We start from the raw sequence: 26,916 nt of genomic DNA on the forward strand, positions 1-26,916 counted from the left end.
GGATATTCTGTTCTCGGGAGAGGAAGGGGTCTCTGGTGTCAGTGCTGACGGGGCTGTAAAAGCTAAGCATCTCTTGCTTTAGTTTGTAATACAACCAGGCCTCAGGATGCAGTTTTTGATCATGTCTCTCTGCTCACAGCCATTGTTTGAAATTGAGTTTTGTCTGCAGCAATGAACAGCTTTGTGTCAGTTATGAAATCTTGTAGTGTTGGCCAGCGTGTTTCAGCAACACTCTTCAGTAGATTGGAGACTGATGCTCGTAATTGACATATTGCTTTGACAAAGGGCAGAAGATAATATTGACTTGGCCCACAGTAAGGCAAAATATAAAGCAGGTTTGAACATCTCTCTTATCCCAGAGTTCCATAGAGGGATCACAACTGAATATATTACAGTTATTTATGCACAGGGTGTGATTTTCTCTCATCATACTTTCCCTACTGTCAGTCGACTAGACAGGAGGGGGAGAACTGTCGTTAGTTAAAAACACAGCCAAGAGGTGGTTCCAGAGTAATGCCCTCGAAAATCACATGTGTTGCTGTTTGAGTGCCACAAGAACAGATCTGGCAAGTCGACTTTCTGAATAAATATGCCAAAAGATGAAATTTCTATCATGTGCAACAATGCTGGCCTTGGATTTGCCAGCAAAATGTTGTTCCTTTAAGATAGCTAAAACCTTTTCCCCACGTTTGAGGGAATAAAAGTGCATTTTCATATCATCAAATGTCTTTAGGAGGTTCAGGTAATTAGAAATAAACAAGATCAGTCCAATTTTAAATGACAAGAACTAATAATTGTTTAATTTTGTTAAGAAACTGTGTGATATTATATAGTTTGGAGAAAAATTATGTACATAAGTCATAGTCATAAAGCATTAATGTCATCATAAAGAAGTAAAAAAAATAAATCATAAAGCTAGTTTACTGATGCTTTGTGAAGAACACAAATAATGTTTATTACAGTACTTTATAATGTATCATTGCAGTGATAAGGTAAGCATCTGTGCAACATTTGTAGATGATAAAAATATAAGATTGTTCCTGCTACAACACAAAGTAAGCTAGTTGAAGTGAGATAGAGAGGTATACTTAGCTAACCTGGCTGCACCTGATGGTTTGTTATACACAACCATCTGGTAAGTTGTCATTTGGAAAGGGCAGACGCTTTACAAAAAATAAGTGATTGGATGAACCATCTGTCTATCACTGGAACATTTCAACCAGTCAGCTCAATAAACCATATAACGTAGTTAAACTCTTACTGAAGCCAGCTGGGAGAAGAGCAAAAACGTCTTCTCCACCTGTTCTTTGGCCTTTTTCATTTAAGGAATAATCTCCACTTATGATATAACTGCCAATCCCCATCGATGCCGTTACCTCCTCAAAGTACTAATTGGTCCGGTACCATTGTAATTGGGCCACAAACGCTTAGATTGAAGCCTGGCAAGATGGATTCTTGCATGATTTTTTAATCTCACAAGTGGATGTGGTAGTTTCAGGCCATGTGACCACCTCATAAATGTGTGTTCCCAACTTTGAGAAATGTATAGTATACTATCTAAACTGATCAGGCCTGGGCCTTCTGACTTTCTTTTACTATGAGTTTACTGTAGCTGGCAATAGCAACCAGAAGTTATGAGATAAAAACAGAAATGAGACAACCGCAAAAATAGGCAAGCTGAATAAGGTCAGTCAAGTTCAAACCTGTTTAGAGTGGCTCAGAGAGGTTTTGAGGCAACTCATCAATTTTGATGTTGTACGATACAGTGTTGGATTTTATTATTATTATAATACCCTTTTACATTTATATTAAGACCGCTACAAAAACACATACTAGTATCATACTAGTACAGGCTGATTTTGGTTTGGCTGCTTTGTATTACGCTCATACCCTCCCTGGGAACATCATTAAACATCTCTGCTCCCTACCTCTCTACCAGGTCAGTCAGAGATTCTCTGATTGGTCATCTGTCTATTATAGTTCAAGCAAAGCCCAGCTAACAGCCTCTTGTCTCCTCCCCTCTCAGCTTCATTCATAATAGATCACCTGCTCCCCACCTGCACGGCTTCATTACTCCCTCATTTACAGCTTCTCTGGTCTGCTGACTCCTCTTTTTTTTCAACAGTGGTGCAGTTGTCTCAAATCCCACCAGCGTCTCCCCACTCTTTGTCTGCCTCCCTTTCCTCATGCTATCCTTCACTCTCTATCCTTCCTCCTCATTTCCACCATTAGGTAGGTCATTCTCAGTGATGGCAAATGACTGCATGCAGTTTGTTGATTGCCTTTTAGTGCTTGTGTCAGTCGTTTCTGGGTCAGTGAGCTACGGAGTCCGGATCGGCATGAGTGAACCCCACATGCGACACACACAAATCCCTCCCTTGGTCACACATACAGGGTTTATAACCTTAACCCAGCACTCTGTTTCCCTCCCTCTGTTGAGTTACTCACCAGTGTTGATAACCACAATGCTCTCCAAGGAATTGACAAAGCCAGTAATTTAATAACAAAACAAAAAAAACGCCTACAATTATTGGCCAGAATCCTTTAATGCTCAATGAAGCAGAGCTTATTCATGCACTTGGGGGTGTAATATTGCAATAAGAATAACAAACTAATTGACATATAATTAAGCATAATTATTGATTTGACTGACGTGTTTTGCCAACCCGGCTGTATTATTCCCATCCATATGCTCTCCCTCTGTTTCTGTGAGTTGTTTTTTATTGCTTTTATTCTGATCTTGTTTGGTATTCAGTAGGCAAACCAAGTACAAACATAGAATAGCGTATGACCGTATCACTATCATAAGCAAATGGTTAGCTTGGTTAGTTTGCCAGTGTGTGTGTGTGTGTATGCAGTTTTGGAAACTGAATTTCAACAATGTGTGGAACCCACTCAGTCTTTTCACACTGTCTCTAACATGTACACGCACATGCATTCAAATACGATAAAAACCCACCTCAACCTCCCCCACCAATTTAGTTGTTTACGCTGGCTGGATGTGCATCAATTTCAGCTTTCTTTAAATGAAAGCAGCTACTGTGAGTCTGTATCCTGGATGTTCAGAATATTAACCTCCATTCTTCAGGATGGTTATATAACCTATTAAATGTATTTCCATCTCCATGACAATGAAAATGCAAGGATTTCTCAGGCTAATTAGGAGCAGCAGAAAGCCTAGGTTGGCTGCACTAGATGTATTCTTATTCTGTTCAACTAATTTAAACTCAATGCAAGAAGTCTTTTTGGGATAAATGTAATTGTCGTTTGTAGCCACTCAAGCGACATGGCAGGAGGGACATTTTTGGTCGCTCCACCACTTTGGTCCATGCTGTAATAGCTCAACAATTATTGGATGGATTGCCAGTAAATTTTGCACAGACTTACATAGGCCCCAGGGGATGAATTCTACTTTGGTGATTCCCTGACATTTCATCTAGCGCCACCATGAGGTTGACATTTTTGGTTCTTACTAAAATGTCCCTAGACCTATTGAATGTTTAGTATCGATATTCATGTTTCCCAGAGGACGTACCCTAATGAAATTGGTGACCCTTTGACTTTTCCTCTATTGCCACCATGAGCTTGACATTTGTGGTTTTGAATAAAATGCCTTAACAATTATGGATGGATTGTCAAGACATTTGTTTCAGATGTTCATTTTCCCCTCAGGATTAATTTGTAATAACAGAGACTGTTAACTTTCTCTAGTGCCATCATCAGGTCACAATCTGAATGTGGTCAATACTTATTTATGTTTATGACCAAACATATGCAAAACTAATGATATTCCCATAAGTCTTAGCTGTATTTTGTTATTAGTGCTAATTAGCCCGTGTTAGCATGCTAGCACACTAAACTAAGATGAACATGATTCAAGTATTATACCTGCTAAATATCAGCATGTTGGTATTGGCATTTCACTATGCTAATGTTAGCATTTTGCTCAAAGAACTGACGTGCCTATGTATAGCCTTACAACTGCTAGCATGGCTGTAGACTCTTAGTCTTGTAATATGAAGTTGACTAAAGAAAAATGGTATGCAGTGTATAAACTATTTGATTCATAGCCAAATGGAGTTTTCAAGTAATTGTTTAAAAGATAAAGCTCATTATATTGCACTTTTTGTCAGCTTTTAAAAAAATTTTTTTTGTTTTTGATTGAAGCTACAGAGACAGGGTATTTAAGATTGGAAAACCAAAGTGAATATAAAGCTTGAACAGCAGAAGTCTGCCTGGGCGTCTGTATGTCTGCTGACCTTTGCATTCATTTCCAGTCCCAGACATAAAACAAGTGACAGTTACCTAACAAATATATCTTATGTTCATTATAAATTAATTTCGAGGCTTTGAGGCGCATTGTCTTGATGACTTTATTCACATGCACTCAAGATGCACATAGTGTATCTTGAGATATTTTTTAGTTTCTGGGGCTGCGAAATCCCCTAATCTTGTCAATAAAGCAGATTTTGGCTTTATGATTGTTACACCTTCAGAATTTAATCTTCGTCCAAACAAAAGCCCAGCCCCTGTCTCAGACAAGGAGGTAGGAGTAAACTTCATTCCAAAATCCTCTCAGGGACAAACACATTTCTGTGCTGTGCCTAATTATTCCGTTGGGTTTCAGGGGTGGCTGGACAGTGTTTTAAGAAGCCAATTCTGCAGGGATTAATTTCTCTCATGCTTTGCCTAATTAAGGTATTAACAAAATGTAATAAACTCTTGCCAGAGGATGCTTCCAAGCAGTGCATTGCTTATAGCTCCAGCCACCACATCAAATATGTATTTAATCTAAGTATAATGTAGTGGCTACACAAGATAAACACATTTACCCAGAGCTATAAAGCCCAGGGATCGATATAAGCTGTTTCTTTGTTTACTCTCTTGTTTGTAGTTTGATTGCCTTCTGGTCATTCCGGGAAGTGGAGAAGCAGAAAGAGCAGAGAGGTAAAGAATAAGAAGGAGTAAGCAGAGAGAAAGGAACCACTGTCTCAGTAGTCTTCATCTTCATCTCTACCATCGTCATCATCAAAAGGTCTTGCCCTTTTGAAGTCTGTCTGTGAAGAGATCTGATAAGCATGGGCTTAGGGTTTGTGGCGCTGGAGTGCTTTTGGTGTCAAACCCACTGGAGAGTCTTTCTGGCGTCAGCTATTCTTTCATGCCGACCACGGTCTCAAACACACAACCAACAATAGTTTGAGTGTAACTCTCATGTGCTGCTTTGAACAGAATGAGGACTTCAGCTGTCCCCACAGCACAGCAATTATGCCATCAACAAACTGTCTGAAAACATCAGATGATTTGTACTCAGTGATGAGTAGCGTCTTTAAAAGTCTTTACCCGGCAGTGATCATTAAAGTTGTGTCTAATGTTTTTTCATCTCATCTTCAATCAAATAATATTCCCAATACCATTTAACTGTATATATCTGCTGTGTGGCTGTACTGTCATGTACGTCACTGTGTGGTTGGTTAATATTCTCAGTACATGAGTGTGTAAATTGACTATGAGTGAAATTGCCAAATAAGGCTTATCATATTGGGAGTTATTTCACTTTGATGCTCAAAAACAGGCTCATACACTTCTTTGCACAATGCAGTGTTTAATGTCGCAATGTAGTTTTTGATTCTGATGTGAATGTTTTATCTCTAAATTGTCTTTTGCAGTCTTAGAAATATACATTTCTCTCACGGTTACTGAATAGCTTTTGCATGCTTTTAACTCTAACTGGCTCAACTAATGGTCTCTTTTCTGGTGTAACAAAGCTTTGAATAAACTGCAGACCATACAAAATGCAGCATTACAAGTGCTGACTATGGCCAGAAGAACAGAATACATTACACCTGTTTTAAACCCCCTTTATTTGCTGTTATTTTTATTATGTACTTTAAGATACTGACTTTTTAAATCACTCAGGGGACTATCACCTGATTACATAACACATATACTTGTAGGATAAGTCCGGTCTAGATCTCTCCATTGTTTAGCCTTTTAGTTTTTTACTGGTCCAGGGCTAATGCTTGTGTCAAAGCAGGCTTTAGTGTCATGGGCTTCACCTCTAGAAGAGCCAGCCTGAGGACTTGAGCATCAGAACTTGCTGACATCCTCAAACACAATTTCAAGGTATACTTTGTCAGCATTGCATTTACATAGATGAGGTCAGCATTTAGTCATTTTTAAATTCCACTCCATGATTACTTTTATCACTTTTTACCTTTTCTTGTCTTTCTTTTACAATTGAATATGCTTTCCAACTACTGTAGACTAGGTCATGAAGCAATTTGGACCTGATGGTGATGAGGTAAGGCAAAAAGAGAGGAGGTCACCAAAATCAGTCAGAATCATCTTCACCTTCTCTTTGAAACTGAAATTCTCTTTATTGTTATATATCTCTAATAGAGGCTAAATCAAAGATTTCTGTGTGTTGTGTTTAGGTTCATTACCTTTAGCTACAGAAAACGTTATGCAAAATAGTCAAGTTGTTGTGGTGTCTGGAACATACTGTGCTACAAAGACAACATATGCAAAGTTTGGAAAGATGTGATTTTTAAATGAGGTTGAGCTTTTGAAACTAAGATTATGGATGACTTTTCACCATGCAACTCTTATTAGTGACGTGCTAATGATTTATTTGAGCTATATCCTGGTCTTACACGTTGTCCATGCTCATGTCAACTCTCTGTATTGTTGCTAAACTAACCCGCTTCAGCACCGTGGACAGCTCCTTGAGACGCACTTTTTTGTTTTCTCCCGTTCAGTGACCTTCATTACAACATCCCCATCTCAAGTTATAAAAAGTATTCTGCTGGCTTTTGATGACAACACACTCCGCCTATAGAAAAAACATAGCAGTTTGTTTTTTTGTTATACCAACAAAAAAAAGCAATGCAAGCAGCCGGAGCTATGCGTAAATTATACAACTCTGCTGAACAAAGCGTTAATCTCCCTGCACGCGGCGTGGCGTCTCGTGGGGGATAATTATTCTTTATATGCAACAAAGCAGTCGGAATGTATAGCAACACCACTTTGCAAGCTCTTTTAAATGACCCTAGGCATCACTCTGCAGCTAAGCTTTTACCATAATAATGATCTTCATGTTAACTGTATGCTTCGAACACAATGTCTGGAAGGCAATCGGGCCCTGCTGTATGTTTCATGTCAAACTCTCAATCAGGTGAAAAATGTTGATTCAACCTTTGCCAGCTTAATCCTAGGCAATTTAAGCGTAAGGCTGGTCTAATTAATAGTCTAAGCTAGCCCATTGCAGGTCCGAGGTCATTGCTGCACTGCCAAACAAGGTAATTCTATCCCTGAGGTTATTAATTACAGTGTTTCAGACAAAAGGCAAAACGGGATTACAGGCCCTACACTGGGGCCAGAGACTCAAAAAAAAAACGTCTTTCTTACCAAACCCTCTCCCTCCCTCCCTGTCTTATAGATTACATCAGGGGATCAGGACTAATAGCTGTGTGGGTGTCACACATGAGATAATTTATCACACCGGGCAAACAATAACGCATCAGCCAGATTTGACCCCGCAAATGTAGTTATATGAGGCGGTTTTTGAATTAAGTTTTGGTATAAGACCGCGTTGGATGCAGGAACTTCTGGTCTTTACGTCAACCTCAGGACCAGACCCCCCTCCTCCTCCTCCTCCGCACTATTCCTCCCCCTCCATCCCTCTCCTGCTATTTGAATAGAGAGCCTGCGGAGCACTCTTTTGTTCAGTAGCGCTCAGCTGCTGGAGAGGTGAGCAGCACTCTGGCGCTCATCCACTCGTCGCGGCCGCTGCCTCTGCTCGTCTCCGAAAGAAGCGCGGACACACACTGCTCCAGACAGTCACCTATACTGCATGCACAAGCGACACCGCGCTCTACCCGGTCTCTGCCTCCCCTACCCGACACCCAGAACTGCTTCGTTTCACACCCGCACTTGCGGGGCTTTTGCCCGTCGTTGGATGGTTCAGCTCCCCCGTCTACCTGCACCGTATCAGACCGACGCTCCTCTAAGGCTACAGCATCGCTCTACATTCCTCTGGACTGGATCTCACTTCATCCGAAAGGTGAAGGCGAGTTGTTTTAGCTGCTTTTTTTTTTTGTTTGGCGTTTTGACTAGAGAATCAGCTTAGTCCATTTTATATTATTGCACTCCCACACAATCAAGAATAAACTGTGTTTTACAGCTTATGTTGACTACAGTCGGTGATGAGCTTGTCATTACTGTTCAAGACAAAGATCTATGGCTATGATCACATATACAGGTGTACTAGAAGACACAAGTGATGGGTCATTCACCCTTGAAATCATTTTTTATTGCTCTGCTTTAAGCTTATATTGGGATGTTTTTTTAGAAAAATGAACCATTTTGCCATGTTTGGAAATGTATTTTAATTTTGTATAAGACCTTTTTTTTAAATGATGCCTTTCTTGTTACCAAATTCATTCATACCACCTGAAATAGAGGAAATAGGGGTAACTCTACTATTGTCTTACCCCAGTGTACCTCATTTTTTGCCTGTTTGCATGATGTCATGACTGTCCAATTATGCTGCATCTGTTAACGTGTAATAAATGTGGCTGGCTAAAGTATCATTCCCCCCATTTGGAAGTTTATTATGCTGAACAACTTTAAAAGATATTCAGCATAACAGGGTCACTGACGGATTTGGATCTGTATGACCATCATTCCACCTCTCCAAGTAAAAACCCCTGTAAGCCTCCAGGTGAGGTAGATAGGAGACGGAGGGAGCTGCTGGATCGGGTGAAAGTCGATAGGCAGCGCAGCCGGGGCTGTCGGTGCTGTCAGCGGAGCAAAGAGGGAAACCCGAGACATTATCTTGGATGGCACTTGCACTCCGCCAAATGGGTCTCTCAATTATTTCTGTTGGAGGAAACTTTGCCGCCGCACAGCAGCACCCCTAGGCTACAAACTGATCAAAGTGGAGGAGGTCCGAACCACAGTCCTCTACCACAAACATGCCTTTAGTGAGATATCCGGCAATGAGGGATGTTGTTGTTGAGGATGGCAAAGAAAAAACTTTGTTTTTTTTCTGTTGGTCTTCATTTTAGGAGTGTATGGCAGCGTGTCAGATAGGGAATGGCAGCGAGAGTAGGAGCGGAGTTGCTCATGACCCCCTGGGAAATTAAGGAGAGATTCAACCAAGCAGTTTGTGAAATGGTTACTAGACCAGTCTTTCTCCCTCCTTCTCTTGCTCTCCTTTGGCCTGTTATTTTGTCTTTCTTGCTCTCCATGTATGTGTCTGGTATTTGCACACACATTGGTGCAACACATGAACACACACACACACACACAAACAGTCTACCTACAGTATCTAGCTGTCTTTGGCAGAATTGATCCCACGCTCCTTTTCTCTGATATTTTATCTCTCCCAACCTCCCCTCAGGCCCACACACGTGTGATCCTGTATTTGGGCTTATCATTGGCAGAGTAGATCCTTAATGTACAGAGCCAAGCCAGTACCTGCAGAGAGGCTGGCTGATGGATCAGGAGCTTTTGTTTCCCAGCTGATGCAGAGCAACACAACAGAGATCACAAAGCACCCAGCTTCATTTTCATTCTGTGTCTGACTGTACATAAAATGTTCCCTTCTCACTGAATGGGCAGCCATGTGTATGCCGTTGTGTGTAGAATACTTGTGTGTGTGAGCTGCTGGTCACCTCTGTTGCCAGTTCCTGAATTGTGTCAGCTCCTGTTGTGCTAATATGATCTGCATCCGCATTTAACTGCTTTTGCTTTCTGCCTCTTGCACTCTCATGCATATTGTAGAAGGTCTCTGTGTTTGTCTTTCTGTCATTCCCCCTCTTGTCTGTCTGTTTCTTTCTCTCGTCTCGCTCCGTTTGAAGTCTATCACTCTTGCACTGGATCACAGGCTATGCTGTTAACGCCATTGTTCTCAGAAGAGGTGTTCCTTTCTGTGGTATTGCCAGTTCACTGCCCCTATTTTCACATTTTCTGTGTGATGAGGCATTACAATGGATGAACAATATTCCTTTAGAGAGGGGTTCATTGCTTCTTAGTGGCTCTACTCCAACTGTGGTCAAGGCCAAAAGCAGCTCAGCAGAAAGAAAGAAAGAAAGAAAGAAAAAAAGAAAGAAAAGAGAGTGAGGGAGGGAAGTAACAGACTAGGAGAATTTTACAGAATTATCTTCTCTTTGCACGAGGTTGCGTTGTCACATATTTCAATAATGTGTCTTTTCTGCCTGGCTGCGCTCAGCTCAGTGCAGACACTTGTAGCAGATGATGTGAATGGGCAAGAATTCAATTTTGCACTTGAGTAGTGTCCAAGCAAGTGAATAGGCAACTGTGAATTTTTACAGAAATTTTGCAAACGTAAGACATTAATATTCATGCAATGAACCTTCTGCTATGCTTAAAACAAACAAAGCCACCCTGGTTTGGGATGAAACAAGGGAGAGCAGCCAAGCAACTGCACAGTATCAGTACGGAGGATCTCTGGGCTTGAGTTTGGCTGTTTGACTGGAGAGGGCCTCCAGCTACAAATCCTATAGTTGGAAGTGTGTGGTGCTATGAGTCAGTTGTGATCCTGCTGTTGCTAATAGCTGGCTTTAAATCCTTGTAATTCTACAGTGGAAAAAAATATGTTTATTATTTGTGTAGGATTTCTTTTTGTGTGCTTTTGGAAATGGACTTAGCTTTTTGGGATATAGTGGCAGAAGGGGTAGGAGGGATGCTGAAAGATTCCTGCAGAGAGAGACTAATTTACAGAACTAGATAACCCTGATCCAATTAAGCAGTGAAAACACTCACAGCAGCCTACACACATATTAATTTCTGTTTGGATAAATGAAAGTGTGTGCACTTTGTTCTGTCTGTTTAAGTTCAGGTTTGTCCGTGCACATGTATGTGACAGTGGAGTCTGTTCGCACATACGATCATAGTTCATCTTCTAGGCTTGGCGCGGCCGTACCCCCCAGTCATGGGGTGGTTTCATCGGCTTAATGAAGGCTGTACCTTTGCTCACCGGAGCACGTCAGTCTGCTTGATCGACAGCTTCGCGTCCTTCCACTCCTCCTGCCTGACACCACAGAGCAGATGGAGCAGAGCCTAAGTGGGCCGCTGCTAGCTTTGCCTTGGCTAATAATATAATAGTCTGGCATTAGCCATATTGAACTAGCCACCGCAACTAGAGCCAAGCAAATGAGCAGCGCAGCTGGGGCCATCATGGCCAGTGGCAGAGCAGACAAAGCCCAGGAGGCACAGAGGCAGAAAAAAAAAGGCAGTTTACCACAATCCCTCCAGACGCAGCTTGTGAATATTCATCAAAGCCCCCCCACCTCCCTCCCCTACCCAAACCCCAGCTCTGCACCCCTCTCCCACCAAATGTATTATTCAAAGGAAGCATTTTCCCTATTAAATACTATAAATAAATAATGACATCTGGTAACAGTTTTTGTCTGCTGAATTAATGACAGGGGCACGGTTGAGTATCTTTCAGTGATTGGAGGAGGGGGTGAGGAGGGGGGATTGCCTTTCAGCTACCTTTCCTCTCCTGGCCTTTCCTTTGTCTCACCAGTTGGGTGTGATGCTTCCTTTGTTAAAGTCAGGTGGCATGTCAGTAGATCTGAATTGGATTGCGTCTCTATCAGTAACTTCCTAAAACACCCTGGAGGAGCGGTAAATACTACATAGCTGTTTGTTTTACTATTATTCCAATGTTTTCCTGTCTGAGCCAATCCTCAGAAAAAGAAAAGCTCCCTGTGGGCTCTTTATGTAGTTTCAGCACCGGACAGCTCCTGAAGCATTGCCTGTCTAGAGTACCTCATAGTTTTTCTTTCCTGGTTAACAAAAACCCGACAACACAGGGAATGACTGAAAGATGCATCACCGAAGGATATTGAGTATGTAATGTTGGCATCATTGTTATACAAGCTCTATTTGTCAGACTCTGATGAGCTGGTAAAGAGGCAGTGCTTGAGAGGCCTACAGATGGCCAATGTTTTCCACTCGCGTGTGCTGCGGTTCCCTAAGGAGAAGCGCATTTTGTTGTGTGTGTGCACAAGTGTTCAATTTTAATTTGTGGAAGTAGGAAGGAATCCCCGGGACCTGAGAAAAATGGGAACTACAGGTAAAGGAAAGCAAGACATAAGTGGGTAGAAGAAGAGAAATGTAAGCCATTGTCACTGAGAGTGAGTTCTGTCTTCCTCTACCTCTACCCTGCCTGCCTGGCTTCAACACAGCAGGGCTATTTATGAAGCTGTGGCACCAGTGTGATACTTATAAAGCTCTCCTCGCTAATCAGAGATCTAGCTCTTGGGTTGCCAAAACCAATCACAGGGATTTATGGAAGGGAATAGGAAAGATATATAATTAATTTCATTCAGATCCCTTGCACCCAGGTCGGACTGATCCATGCATGCTGACTTCCTATTTTTTACAATGGCTTTGTTCGTGTATGCGGGGTTTGCATATGTGTGAGTGCTGTGTTTGACTTTTGTTGGTTAATAAAGACACAATATGACTTTCCCTCCTTTGTGTTATTCAGACAAATACTGAATGGTGAAACCTGAAAGAGCATTATGTGTAGAATGCCTTAGCTCATAATTACTGTACAATATTGTGGCTTCAAAAGGTTTGTTGTTGGTGTATTTCAGCTCTGCTTTTTATTTCATATACCAACCAGAAATAAACTGGTTTCTCTAATCCTCCCGTCTGTCTCGCTGTAGGCATTGAGCTATGAATCATATTTTTCTTAAAGGTTTTTTATTGTTGTGGTAATACTGCCTTTTAATGTTTGCACATCACTCTTCTTTTTTTGTGATCATGCTTCTAATAAAGCCAGATACAGACAGACACATACACTGAAGCAGTTAGACTAAAATACAACAACTAGCTGACAGTCATGGACAAGTATAAGGAGTGTCAACTTATTTTTAATCTTAATATATTGTAAAACTACATTGCCAGCAGAACCAAACAGAATCTGCTGAAGCTAAATACATTTTCCAGTTGGAGGAATCTTGTGCATCACCAGGGACACAGCATGGTGTTAATATTGGGGTGTTAATAGCATGGTGTTAGTATGCATTGAGCTATGTGCTACCACCACACACAGTACAGCTGCTGCTGATGGAATGTCAATATTTTAGCAGGTATTTGGTCACAAGTACAGTGCAAAGGAATATTCTGACCTGATCTTGCATGAATAGTCCGGGGATCACTAGTGTTATTAGGATTCATTGTCTGGGGACCATAGATATCTGTACCTAATCAATTAATGCAGCACTTGTCAAGACATTTCACTGAAAACTGAAAAGTGTCTCTGGAGGAAGAGTCATCATCAGCGTCAGCAAAATCATTAGGCTACATCCTCTGTGGACCATGAATGTCTGTACAAACCTAAATTGTAATCCATCCAATGGATGTTGAGATATTATGTGGTGGACCGGCCGAAAAAAGAAAACCAACAAAGACTTAAGCACTTTGGTGAACAAGCAATCAACAGCGATTCAGACAGATGAGAGACAGACGGAGATACAGACACAGATAGAGCGGGGAACAGCCAGAGTGAGCGGCAGCAGCAGGCCGACCTGCAGCCCTCACCAGGTGGATTTAGTCAGTTGTGTCCAGACTCAGCCTTTGGGTGAAACTTGGATTTGTAGTCAATGTCGGTTTAGCCACCTGACAGATATCAGCAAATCTTCTCCTTCAGAGGTTTAGCCCTGTGTGTATGCTGTTGTGTGTGAGCACTTTTTGAGTGTTTGTATGTGTGTGCTTTGGTGTTTCTGACTGAACAGGTCAGTGGGATCCAGAAAGAGATGTGCTGAGCTGAAGAGGATGAGCCGGGAAGCTTAGATAGAGGGTGAGAAGGTAACTGCTAGATCTATCTATCTATCTATCTATCTATCTATCTATCTATCTATCTATCTATCTATCTATCTATCTATCTATCTATCTATCTATCTGTCTATCTGTCTATCTATCTGTCCACCAATCTTGTCCTCTGTCTTTACAATAAATGGAAGTGAAATTATTATGTCTTAGGCAGTCCTGACCAGACTTTGATTCCCCACCGTTATTTCACTTCATCTCCTCCGTGCCGCCTTGGGGTGCTGAATGAAAAACTGGAGACACCATCAAATTGATTTTAATATGGAATTTGTAAGGCTCATAGCGGGTCAGATGTCCTGCCAGTAGAGTCGCTAGTCGTTTTGCAGTCAGTAATAAGATTGCCAATGCTCCACCAAAGTGGTTTTTACATGGAGCTATGAAGCGTGCCGCCTTCAAAGCTCAGAGGCATTAGAGTCGATGGTAGAAGTGGGGGGGCAGCAGATGTTCAGGTGTGTGTGTGTGTGTGTGTGTGTGTGTGTGTGTGTGTGTGTGTGTGTGTGTGTGTGTGTGTGTGTTTGTGTGAGCAAGTAAAAGCTTGAAACTTTTGCTCAAGGACTGTGCCTAATGTGGGACTTAGTTTGTGAAGAGTTTTTTAGGGAAAAGGGCATTTATTTTGCCAGTGTTTTCTTGCATTGTTAATAACAAAACAGCATTTTAAAGTGTAATTTCCATTCAAATTGCTTTTTCTGTGTTTTTGTCAACACAGAGCAAGCGAAGAAATAGAAACACAATTGTTTGCTTTCCAAATTCGGGACAAAACCAGTCAGTCACCCAGTCAGCCAATAGCCTGACCGAATATGGAGGTCGCTTTTTGTGGCTGCAGATTTGAATGTACAAGGCTGTTAAACAATTACCATTTTGTGGCTTTGTGCAGAAGCTCTGCACACAAATTCCCCCCTCGGTGGTTCGAGTATCTTTTCTGTTCTGCTGTGGCATATTCAAAATGAACTGTTGGGGTGGTTACCAGTTCTGTTTTGTAATTAACTGTCATGCTGCGAAATTAATAGAGGAGAGAGTATATTGTGGAAAATGCAGAAAATGAAGAGACGTTGCTGCAGTCATTCAATCACTAGTCAGGCAAGAATGATATTAATCAACTTACTGTGTTGTGTGCGAGTGTGTGTTTGCCTTTCTTTGATTCGGTGTTTGAATTTGCAGTAACACACACCTGCTTTGAACGTTAAAACCAGCATGAAATATGTCCCCTCGTGTCCTTTCTCTGTCCACATTCTCTGGGCTTTTCCCCTCAGTGGTAATTAAAGAGTGCGTCTGTCTGTCTGTCTTTCTGTCTCTCCTGATAATTACCCTTGGTGAGTGCTGCTGGAACCCTCCAGTTTGCTCCCGGACGTCTTTGATAAATTTGGCAGCTGCTCTCAGAACTGTTGCTGGGGCACCTCTAGTGACTGGGGATGCCTGTGACTTGTGTGTGTTTCTGTGTGTGTGTGTGTGATAGAGAGGTTCATCCGAGAGCATCGCTATCCCCAAGAGTGTCCAACTCTGTGCTCAGATTGATTGGGGACTGTTGCCTGTGATGGATCACTCTCTGCACTGGACTATTGGCTAAGCTGCTGATCACTGACCACTGTCTGTCATTGTGTAGGGGTTACTGTAGCTGCACTGTGTTAGTGTGTACGTTCATTAATAAATAATCATTGCTTCTTCTTATCTGTGTTTACATGCTCCATCCAGCTGTTACATTAGTGTCCTGTCAGCTTAGTGGAGAGCGGCAGAGAAAACAGCGGTTTGTCTCTTGAAGAACTGTAGTAAAATGCTTCTCTCTGCTGATGCCCTTTTTTTTTTGCTTAAATGCACTCTGGTAAGTGTGCTCCCATAATGCTCGACTGCCCACTTGCTTGCTGATTTTGTCATAGAAGCACACAGGCAAACTCTAAAAAAGCATAAACCACACAACAGAAAAACACAAGGCTTTTCTAAGCTTGCAGGGCTGCAGGCACCTCAGGCGTTCGAGGCCGAGCCCTAATTGGGCCTCGTCTTGGCGTGACCTTCATTGTTTTGACAGAGGGGATCAGAGGGAGACACTCAAAAAAGCTGAGGTTATCTCGTCTCCCCATCCCCTCCCCTCCTCTCTATGTCAAACCACCAGGCTCAACAGTAGAGGAGGCATGTTCGAGCAGCCATTAGCTGCCTCCCAAAGCTTTTCCAAGAGGGTCAAAGCTGTCTGAAGGTGTGGAGTGGATGTTTAGCACTCACCTCAGTGGGTAGTCTGTGGGTTTGTGTGTGTGTATGCTATACTATATGTGTATTTAGTTTTTTTTTTCCTGGCAGTGGTAGCACAAGACAAGCACCAGAGAATTGCAAGATGGTCCAAATAGCGAGACAGTGCGTGATGTGATTTACCACTGAGCCATTAGCAGTCAAGCTGTGTGTGCTTTAGGTGTTCTCAGAGGGAATGGAGAAAGAAATACTCCCCGCCGGACTGCACACTGATTTTAAAAGCTCCCTTGTGATTTATTAGGAAAACATTTCTTTAGACCACCCACCTTAACTTTGCTGCCTTAGAACCTATAGATACAGATTTTTCACACACTCATATACTCAGCACTGAGACGACAGGAGAGCAGTTTAAAGTGGATTCAAAGTGGCCAGTGGAGATGCACAGTCAATCATCGCTAGAGATTCTCTTCACTTAGTTGTGTGCACAAGAAATATGTGATTGTGTGTAGTCACATAGTGCAAACATCATTAAATCTCAACATGAGGAAATCACCCGTTCTTTCTTCCCTCTTCTGTCTCCTTCTTCCGCCTCTCTTGCATCTCTCTGAATGCAATGCATCAAGGTCACAATTGAACTTTGGCACGTTTAAGAGGCCAATCCCGCAATCACGCTTCTTGATTGCTCTGTTTATTCTTCATCAGGATCTCAGACAGGACACACACCGCAGCAATCACAGCGTTTGTCATTTCTTATGTATTACTACAAATAGCCTTAATTGGCTGCTGTTTCTCCCTCGACCACCCTGCTGCTGCTGTTGAAGAAGCTGCTCAAGATTAATAGCACCTTTTTAAATCCAGACAGAAATTAGCATTGTAAATGAGTTCTCAAGATTGCGATGTGACTGTAAGTGTCATTCATAGATGGCTGCAATAAACCGTGGTTTTTAGATGGAGATGCCGTAGTTCACTCTGTGTTGTGTGTCCCCTGCCCTGGCCGGTTTTATGTCTGGGCTGAGCTTTGTTTAACCTGCCCACCTGCTTGCCATCTTGCAGCGGCGTATGTCCAAGCCGCTATTGCCTTTTCCTAAAGCCAGGAGCTTAGGCTGCTCATCTTGTCACCACTGCAGATCTGACTGCCAGCTCACTAGGCCTCCTGTGGCATCTGCTCTTTGCATTGGCCGCCAGATAAATGAGGTGTTTGCTTTTCTTTGGCAGAGCGGTACCTTTCAGAAGGTCATCGAGGGTGGCTTCGCTGGGGAAAGCGAGCTCCGCTGATGCGACTCAAAACTCAGCTTGTGAAAGGACCAGTAGTTCTGTATGTGTTAGCCCATTAACCACAAATCACTTATGCTTTAGGTTAGTGCCAACCATTTCCCAAAGCTGACCATAAGTATGTAGATGGATTTCCTACCTTCCCCACAGCAACTGCTTTCACTTCTGCACAAGAGGAAAAACTACTTTGGCTACATTCATAGTGCTGCAAATCTGATTTTTGCACTCAGATCTGTTTTTTCATGACAGTGTGAACAGCAAAAAAAAAAAAAAAGCACATGGAATCCGAGCTTTTCAATTCTGAAAATCAATGTGACCTCTGTGACTCGAACCTCATCATCATTGTAAACCCCTAGGTCACCAGGGCAGGAGAGGAAATGTAAAATATGAAACTACAAAAACATTTAGGGCTGGCAGGAATTTATTCTGACAATGGTTCATATAAATAAATCCTGTGGCTACATTCAAAGAATATTGCTCAGTTATTTTTTTAGAGGAATGCAAAAGATCTCTTTGTTGTGCCAACATCCTCAGTCAGCATGTCTCCCTCAGTAAACAGATGTTTTATATTCTTTAACTTCTCCGTGCTACATCAACCCTCCACTCATCCATTTATACACAGCTCCGTATACCCCCCCCCCTTCGGTTCCTTTCAATTAAACCTTCCGGCTGATCATTTACTTAACAAAGCTCCCTCCGGCCCCCCGTCACTCTGCTCAGCCTCTGCGTGGAAGTGCGTTTTGAATTAGAGCCAGGTGTTTGTTTTTCCTCTCTCAGTAAACATTGTTTGATGAGTTAAATTAGCTATGCAGACGCCTCCTCCTTCAGAGAGGAGGCAAGGTGCGGAAAACAAAAGTGTAACTGAAGGGGTCTGGGCAGGCTCCAACACCAAGACTTCATTCATGGAGTTCATGGTCGGGCTCTCATCTTTGATTAGTTAAAAAGAAAGAAAAACCGACTGTTCACGCTTCGGTGCCCTTTGTGACTTTGCTCATTCCATGGAGTGTTTTTCCTCAAGTAACATTCATGTCTCTCTTGGTCTGGATCTAGCCTTGGTGTGCAGCTATCTTCCTCTGTGACTCATTATGTTGGAGCAGCGCGGGCTTTCATGTTCATTGTCATTAATTATACAATGCCTACGTAAAAAATGAGCATGTAAGAAGCTCATAGCATTAACAAGGAAACCTTGCCACTTGTCTCACTGCTTCTCATTGCTTTGTTTGAGTCTCTTAAGGCCACAAGGGACTCTGTAACAATAACATTAACAAGATATCACAAACAAAAGCTTTTATTTCTTACAAATAACACATATAATACAGTAAAAGAGGGTTGTAACAATAACCCCCAGCCATATCTATCTCTCTCCTCATTCTTTTTCCGAAATATCAAACACACCGATGCTATATCACATGTGTCACGACAACCACCTGTATTATTTCGTGTGGACACAATGCACCGCAGCACTTTGCACCACTTTTCACACCCTTTTTCCACCGGCTGTGCCTCAGAGTATTTTCTTTGCCCCACGGCACGGCGCACGCAGCTACTGTACCCTGACTGCTTCTCTTGTCAGGTGATAGCAGGTATTCTTCTGTGGTCTTGTAGCTGTCAGAGTGGATGAAGAGAAACATATATTTAGATAGAAAATGTTCAGCCCGTATCTGGACCATCTTTTTAGTGTTTAGAAAGATACAATTGGAAGATAAAAAGATGTTGCCTGGCAAGTTGAAGTCAGGTTAGGAAGAAATCAAGTGAAATAACACCCAAAAGACAGCTGGAGGCCAGGGCAGCCCTACCAATTCATATTATATGCTTTTTGTTATGTGCTTAAAGGAATATTTCGACTTTTTGGGAAATACGCTTATTGGGGTCGTGCTGAGAGTTAGATGAGAAAATTGATAGCATAAAGACTGAAAACAGGGGGAAAACAGCCAGCCTGGCTCTTTCCAAAGGTAAGAGCTTCTTATTGCAAATGCTCATGTGTAAGCTGGTATTATAATAATGGCTGGGGTTCAGCCAGCACAAACAAATAAGAAAGTAAGAAAAATCATTGAGGGGGATGAAATTACCTGTAGCCACCAACAACTGCTCACATGGTCAAATCTGCACAATACATTTCCACAGCATTAATTCTGCCATTACAATAACAGAATCGTGTTATACTCAGCACTCTGCTGCAATGGGTTGCTCCTTTTTAATAGAAATATCTGTTTTATCCACATATTAATTACACTTTTTCCACTTTAACATTTCTCCGGACCGATGTTAAACTAAAAAATATTTTCAAGATGAAAAGCCTACTAATAATGGGAAGGCTGGAATACTTTTAATATGAACAGTCTGCAGTAAGTGTTGAGTCTCATTGACTGTAATAATGACACCAGTGAAAGGACTGGAATGAATTGGTGAATGAAAATGGGATTAGGGCATGCCTCTGTTGCTGTATTGATGGGATTAGTGCTGTGGAAATGTGCACAATACAAAATTTATCAAGTCAACAGGTAAACACGGAGGATGTTTTGAGATTAACTGGAAAAAAAGTGGAATTAGGAATAAAAGCCTGTCTCTAATACAAGGTCCACATTAAGGCCTCTCTCTGCTACAAAGGTAATTAAAGAAGATAAAGATAATTTACAGTATTTAACCGACAGTTATGACAGTGGTCTCTATCCTATCATCTAACTCTTGGCAAGAACTCAGATAAGTGTCCTTTATATATTTTGCACAGTGCTGTTGACATAGCAACTCCTTTCCTCTACTTCCACTTGTGTCTTTCAACATTGTGACACATAGATGTGCCAAAATGTCCCTCTGTCCTTCCGTTTAATGTTATGCTATTATGATGTGTTGTAAGCTGATCCTGACACTTTCTTTTCAAGTTATTGTGTGTGAAGAGTCTGCAAACAGTACTCAGCTTGAACTGCTATCAGAAACACATTACCCACAGCACAGACCGGAAAATATGTCCATATGTTTTGTGATTTTTTTCCCTCTTTTTTTCTCATCGCATCCTTCACTCCTTTGGGCATTACCTGTCCCGTTGAGTTCCTCTTTTCCTCCAGCCAATTTCCATGCCATCATTCACCAAACAGCCAGTCAGTACAGTCAGAGCAGAGGAAGAAGAAGACAAGGAAAAAGAGGAAATGCAAATTCCTAGGAAGCTGAACTTGCTGTTTGATCCAAAATGTGTGCCTACTGTTATCCAGATAACCCACAACCTGAATGACTATGGGTCTTCATAGTCATTTTCTGCAAATTAATTGAACATGTGCGAAGTAGCTATTAAAATCAAGATGTGTCCCTGGGCTGCCAGAACTGCATCTGGGGAAAGGCAGGGAAAGAAGGGCTGAGAGGCAGCCATTGCTTGAACAGTTGGCTGCACTGACAGGATAGCATCCATCAGGGCTTGATGGGCGACGGCAGGTTACCAGGGAGAGAGCAGGCTGCACCGATAAACACACATTGACAACGATTACCCCATTCTATATTATCCCATCATTGCTTGTAAAATATCAAAAGCATGGTTGTTTATTTTCCTGGAAGAAATCTCAGAACATGTCTGTAATTTACCTCAGTCATTGTAGTGGGACCTATTATTTGTTACATGACTCCTCTGTCAGAATCGCAGATCATGCCTGTGAAGTCCCACTACAGTGGTAATGCATGACGACTGCTGAGAGCCTTTGGCTGTGTGGTTGTGATGAGATGTGTAATTAGCAAAAGCAGCCTGACAAACTGCTGCAGGTGCATGAGAGATGAAGGGAAATGAGCCAGGAGAGAGGTCAGGGGAGAGGAGAGGAGAGGAGAGGAAAAGGGGCGAAGAGGGGAGGAGAGGAGAGGAGAGGAGAGGAGAGGAGAAGTTATTGTAGCCTATAAAATTCAAGGTTGATCCAGTTTAGTGCAATCATGCAATCATATTCCACTGTTTTATCTCTATCTCAATGCCAGACCCATATCTGAACTATCTCTATATAAACTACACTCTCTTCCTATGTTGGTATTTCTCATTAAGTCTGTCTAAGCAGTGTGCTTCGAGGACCGCTGCAGTATTGGGGATGAATAGCGAGCAGGGTACAAGGCTACGGTATGAATCAGCCTGTTTGTTTGTACCGCCAAGAGTCCAGGTGGAAGAGGTGGAGGTTAACATCACCGATCAGGGTAATTAATTGCTCCAATTTAGTCATTAAGTGTTGAGTTGGAACCGAGAGTTGACACCTGCAGGGTCTCTGAGAGAGTCACAAAAAGAAAGAGGGCAAAAGAGAGGGAGAGGGGAGGGAGGGGAGGAAGGTATCGACTGTAGTGTGTAGTGTGAATCAACTTTAATTACACTCACAAAATAAGTAAAATTGCTGCAAGAATGCAATATTAATTCATCATGCTACCCATTCTGACTGTAGTATGAAGGTATAGGAATCCATGGGTGCCTATTGTGTGTGTGTGTGGGGTCATTGAGGGAAATTCTGACAGACCCCTGGAGTGAGACCTTCACTGGGTCTACTCCTGCCAAGACACTCATCAGTGCTCCCACAGAGAGGGAGGAACGGTGCAGGAAATTGGATGTAGGCAGGGGAAAAAAGAGAAAGGTAGGTAGAAAGAGAGAGAGAGAGAGAGAGAGAGAGAGAGAGAGATACGGATTTTAAAAAATGGTCAAGATAAGGGAAAGCAAAAACTTACCAAAGGTAATGTGCCATTAATGAAACTTTATGTATGAAATACATTATGTGATATATTTTGTGCAGGTCTAAACTTAAAGCACTGCATAGCAAACAGCCAGATTGGAGGAAAAGCCTTTGTTAAATATTTGACAGACTTGAGAGATCCTCTTCCCAAGAAGCATAATGTTTGCTAAAAAAAACAGGTGATGTCAAATATCTTTTCACCATTATGATGTATAACGAACAAAGGCTGTTCTCGCCAGAAAAACAACAGCATTTGCAGTTTGTTCACATGCCTCCAGTGACTTTGTGTTTACAACTGATGACTGTCTACTGTCAGACGTGTGTTTGTGTGTGTGTAGTGGATAGCTAGGCATACACATTTTCTACCAACAGTCAGTATTTCTTCCTTTTAATCATGACCACAACATCAGCTAAATAGTTTTTGAACACGCTCTGTGGATGGCAATGTCTGTCAGTCAGTCAGCCCGTTGGTCTAACACTTTGGTCCAGACTGAAATATCTCAACAACTATTGTATTGACTACCATGAAGATTGGTGCAGATATTCATGCTACCCCACGGATGAATCCTAATGACTTTGTTTACCTGTCTTTAGTCATCGACCGCCACCGGCAGGTTTCCATTTATCCAGTGAAATATCTCCACATGCTAGATGGACTGGCACAAAATGTAGTACATACATTCAAGGTCTCTTTATAATGATCCTATTGACTTTGGTGACTTTTGGTATCTCTTCCTCTCTGCCACCATGACAGAACTACAATTTGACATTTGTAGTTTTGAGTGAAAAGTACTCTACCCTCAGGGTGAATTGTAATAACTTTGGCAATGCCTTAACTTTTCATATAGCGCCATTATCAGGGCAGTTGCAGTAGTTTGGTTTATGAGCAAACAAACTACTTCTCACCCCATCAGCTTCAGCTGCACTTTTTATGCCAATTATAAAATTACTACATCAAACAAAGATGGTAAAAATGGTAAACATTATAAGATTAATTAGTTAGAATTGTATTTGTCTGCATGTTACAGTTACATACAGTTTGGTTAATATCAGAGTTTTGGGGCCACAGTTTTTCAGTTCAGTTTGGTACATTTTTGACTGACTCTACTTCATCTGAGATATCAGGCAAGGCTTTTTATCCACCCAGTAACTTTATTCGAAGCCTATTTCGAATGAACCAAACAATACACACATGCCCCGACCTTGTGGCTCATGAACTGAACAGTTCGGATTTTTTACTTGAACCGCTCCATCCCTACTGTGTAAGTACACTCTCACGGAGCTGCTAGCACAGACTCTTCCACAACACAATTATAGTAATTATAGTTGCTTAAAATGAATAGAGCTGGCAAATCAGAAAACACAAGCAGAGCAACCTATGTTGTCGTACAGATATGGAGTCTTGTTTGGTACATTGGTCATTTTGGAGGGCTAGAACCTTATTTTGTCATTTATATATGAAGTTAAAAGAAGAAGTAAATTTACCCTGGAACAGAAATAAAGTTAGAAAGACTATGACAAAAGAAGGGACATTCTGGATAATGTGTCACAGGATATTTAGGAAAAGAAATAGAGATAAAGAAGGAGGGAGAGGAATGCCTTATTTAAACAGCGCAATAAGTAGGGCGTCATCGAGAGAAATTGGTTTCTCCTAGGCTCTCTGTCTATGGCTGCTGTGTACAATTGGGTTTTCATGTAACAGATGGCCCGAGAAAACTGCTCTGCATCTCTGTCCCATCAGGTTAGCCCGATAAAGAGGAGAAAGATGGTGTTAACTTAACACACCGCCTCTCCTCCTAAATCATCTCAAACTTTCTTAACTTTTCTTCTACTCCTTCTTTAGTCCACTTTAACCTTGCCTCCTTCTTCCCTCCTTCCTTTCACACTTCTCTCCGTACTCCTTCACCTGCTCTCATTGTCTTCAAACCTGCTTTCTTTAATGCTCCGTAAACCCAGTGTTTGCTCTTGTGTTCCAGCGCTGAATAATTACTGTACAGGCTGGAGGAGGTTACGTTGGCATGCCAGCGCTCTTTCTTTCTGATATTCAAATGAGCTGCTGCGTCCTCGTTTGTCATTAGTTCAATGGTGTGTGTTTGTGTGTGCGTGTCTGCATGTGGCGTCTAATCTCTTATTTAGAGTATCACACAGGAAAGGCATTAACATCGGTTGGGTGAGAAATTAGAAACGGGGTTGATTAATTCCCGGCAAAAAAGGAATTAAAGGCCACTTCCCTGCCATTGTCTTTGTTGCGGCAGCAGGATTTACCTGCAGTGTGATTGAAGGTGGCTGCTCTGCGCTGCCACTGTCATTAATAATCACCAGCCTTCAGGAAGATTCATGCTGCCACGAGCTAGTTGGTTCAAAACACTTAACCATTACACATGACACTGAGGGCTTGATGTATGACGGGCTAATAGCTCCGCACTCCAGTACCAATGTTGTGGAACAACAATAAGGACCATTAAGCTATTATCAAACAAGATTAGAATAAGTAGTTACATTTTAGCATGAATGGCAGGTTGTCACCATGCTGAATTGAAAATCAGTGACTGGAGTTCACAATTAATACAGTTTGATTTCTTTTTTTTTATTTGTTTGGTTTATATTGTTATAAATGAGGAACTGAGCAGCTGTGCACTTCTCTCTTGGACCTGTGTGTGTGTGTGTGTGTGTGTGTGTGTGTGTGTGTGTGTGTGTGTGTGTGTGTGTGTGTGTGTGTGTCATATGGCGAGAATTGTTATTGGGAAAACACCACTGTTGACTCATCTAGAAGAAACAGCATTTCTGAGTGAATTGGTTCAGCTCTGCAATGCCAAAATCATTCTCATTTAGTCAGCTCACAGAGTGAAAATTTAAAAGTCCCCCTTCTCTACTTCGTCTTCTCTTGAGCAGGACGAAATATAATAAATGTGATCAAATTTACAGGCTGCTAACACTGTTCTCCACTGTAAAGCAGGTTAATTTCCTTCCAATAAAGCAGCAGTAGAAACTAAATCACTTTATTACTTTACATTCAGGCCAGAGCGCCTTAATTTTTTTCTGACTTTTCTTCTGAAGGTGGATTCAGCGGAGATGAATAAGCACTTCATGGCTGGCTCTAATTTTCCCTGGTCAAGTGTTAGGCTGCAGGTACTAATCTGTTTCATTACATTAACTCAGGCGATAAGGCCACTTGGGAGAAAGAGGAGTGTGTAGCGCTTCACAGCCTCATGCTTTTCCCTAAACTCTTCATGTGTTGCATGCAAAATGGAAAACAGCGTAGATTAGAATGTTGTTTATATTTGTAAAACACGAATGCTTTACTGCAGTGGAACACCTTTATAGATGTTTTAAATGACAGCCACATGGACATATTGTGAGCAACTGCCTGTTGTGTACATAAAACACAAAGGCCATGTGATATATTGGAGGACATTAAGACTTCTCATGTGTGCACGTTGCAGGGGAAGCACCCGGGATCCAAGGGTTGTCAATTACTGATAGGAACACGATAGAGCTGAGCTGATCAAAGGCCTGCCTGATGTAGTCTGGCTTCTTTGTTCCTGTCTCAAGGGACGGAGGAAGGAGAGTGAAGGGTGGGAGGGGTGCGAGTGGGGGGTATGGATGCTCTGCTACATCTGGTTCACACTCCAAGGACTTCTCATCACTGCCTCTACACACACACACATACACATATTTGTCCAGGTCAGAAATCAAACACATATTGAATGCACATGGATGCGCACAAACTCCATGAACATGTGTACAGACTCAGTCATCTGAACATGAGGATGCCCAGGGACTCATCACGTCACGCGTCAGTCACGGGCCTTGCCTCGCATGCAGGTGCACAAGAAAGCTTCAAACTGTGTGAAACTGATATCATGCATTTTCCTGGTCGCGCTCCCAGAGAGACCTGCCAAGGCCAGAGAGATGATCGCCATGCCTGAGATTGATTCCGAGGTTTGTCGCTAATTATTTTATGCCACCGTTTGAACTGTCTGTTGAAATCCAATTATCAGGCCGTCTGTGTAGCTTACAAGATTGGGGCGGCGACGAGGGGAGGGGAGGATTGGAAGGGCTGAGAGAGAGATAGCAAGTGGCGGGGAAACACACTGTCTGGCTGTGAGATATGAGGAATTTCATTGAAGGAAAACCTTTATACAAGATGCTTAGAAACACTTGTTTACTTTGAATGCGAGCTAATGGAGTTTCTTTGCCTTTCTAGTCACCAGATAACAGCATAAGCCTAAAGCAATAGTTTGACATTTTGGGAAAATAAACGTTTTTGCTGTCTGGCAGAGTTAGATGAAGAGACTGATACCACTCTGATGTCTGTCCGTCAAATACAGCACTACAGCCCGGAGCCTGTTAGCTTAGCTTAGCCTAAAGAATGCTTGCTTGGCTCTGTTCAGCAGTAACAAAATCCACTTAACACCTCTGGAGCTCACTAATTAACACATTATATCTGTTTGTTTAATCCATACATGTGTAAAAGCAGCCCATTCCCATACTGTTCCCTGCCGAGAAATACTCTGGCAGTAATCCCCTGTAAAACGGTCAGTTGTAGTTTTCACACTTTGTAAAGGTTTTTATACCGTTTAGATTACCGACATTGTGTAGACACAGTGTCAACGTGTGAAGAAGCCCCTGGAAATATCCTTTGTTGATTAAGAACGAAAATGATGACAGGGTGTAATTTAAAGACTGTAAACTTTGCAGCAGGGAGTAAAGCACATAGCTGTTTTAAATTGATCCCTCCGGTCGCAGGCTGACTGACTCATAATGACATTGCAAAAACCGCCTAAAACTAACAATCAAGTGCACCTCAAATGAAACTACGCCCCTCTGTGAAATGTCAATTTGTGTTGGCCACCTCATCTTGATTTATGGAGGCTGTGCACGGTGTAGGTGGCCTGCTGCATGTTCAGTATCTCTCCCG

The 26,916-nt window shown here is 42.0% G+C and overlaps 1 protein-coding gene across 2 annotated transcripts in view; it reads left to right on the forward strand.

Annotated features, from left to right (window-relative positions):
• Positions 1 to 7,695: 7,695 nt before the first annotated feature.
• The window catches only part of ncanb (neurocan b), a 137,484-nt gene continuing 118,263 nt past the window's right edge, over positions 7,696 to 26,916 (forward strand). Inside the window, exon 1 of one of the 2 annotated variants that reach the window (XM_051377107.1) lies at positions 7,696 to 8,068. The gene's annotated coding sequence lies outside the window, so the exon portion shown is untranslated. The remainder of the gene's footprint in view (positions 8,069 to 26,916) is intronic. The other variant, XM_051377106.1, reaches the window with a different exon arrangement.

Source organism: Dicentrarchus labrax, unplaced genomic scaffold (assembly GCF_905237075.1).
Source record: "Dicentrarchus labrax unplaced genomic scaffold, dlabrax2021, whole genome shotgun sequence".
In the NCBI taxonomy this organism is placed as follows: domain Eukaryota; kingdom Metazoa; phylum Chordata; class Actinopteri; family Moronidae; genus Dicentrarchus; species Dicentrarchus labrax.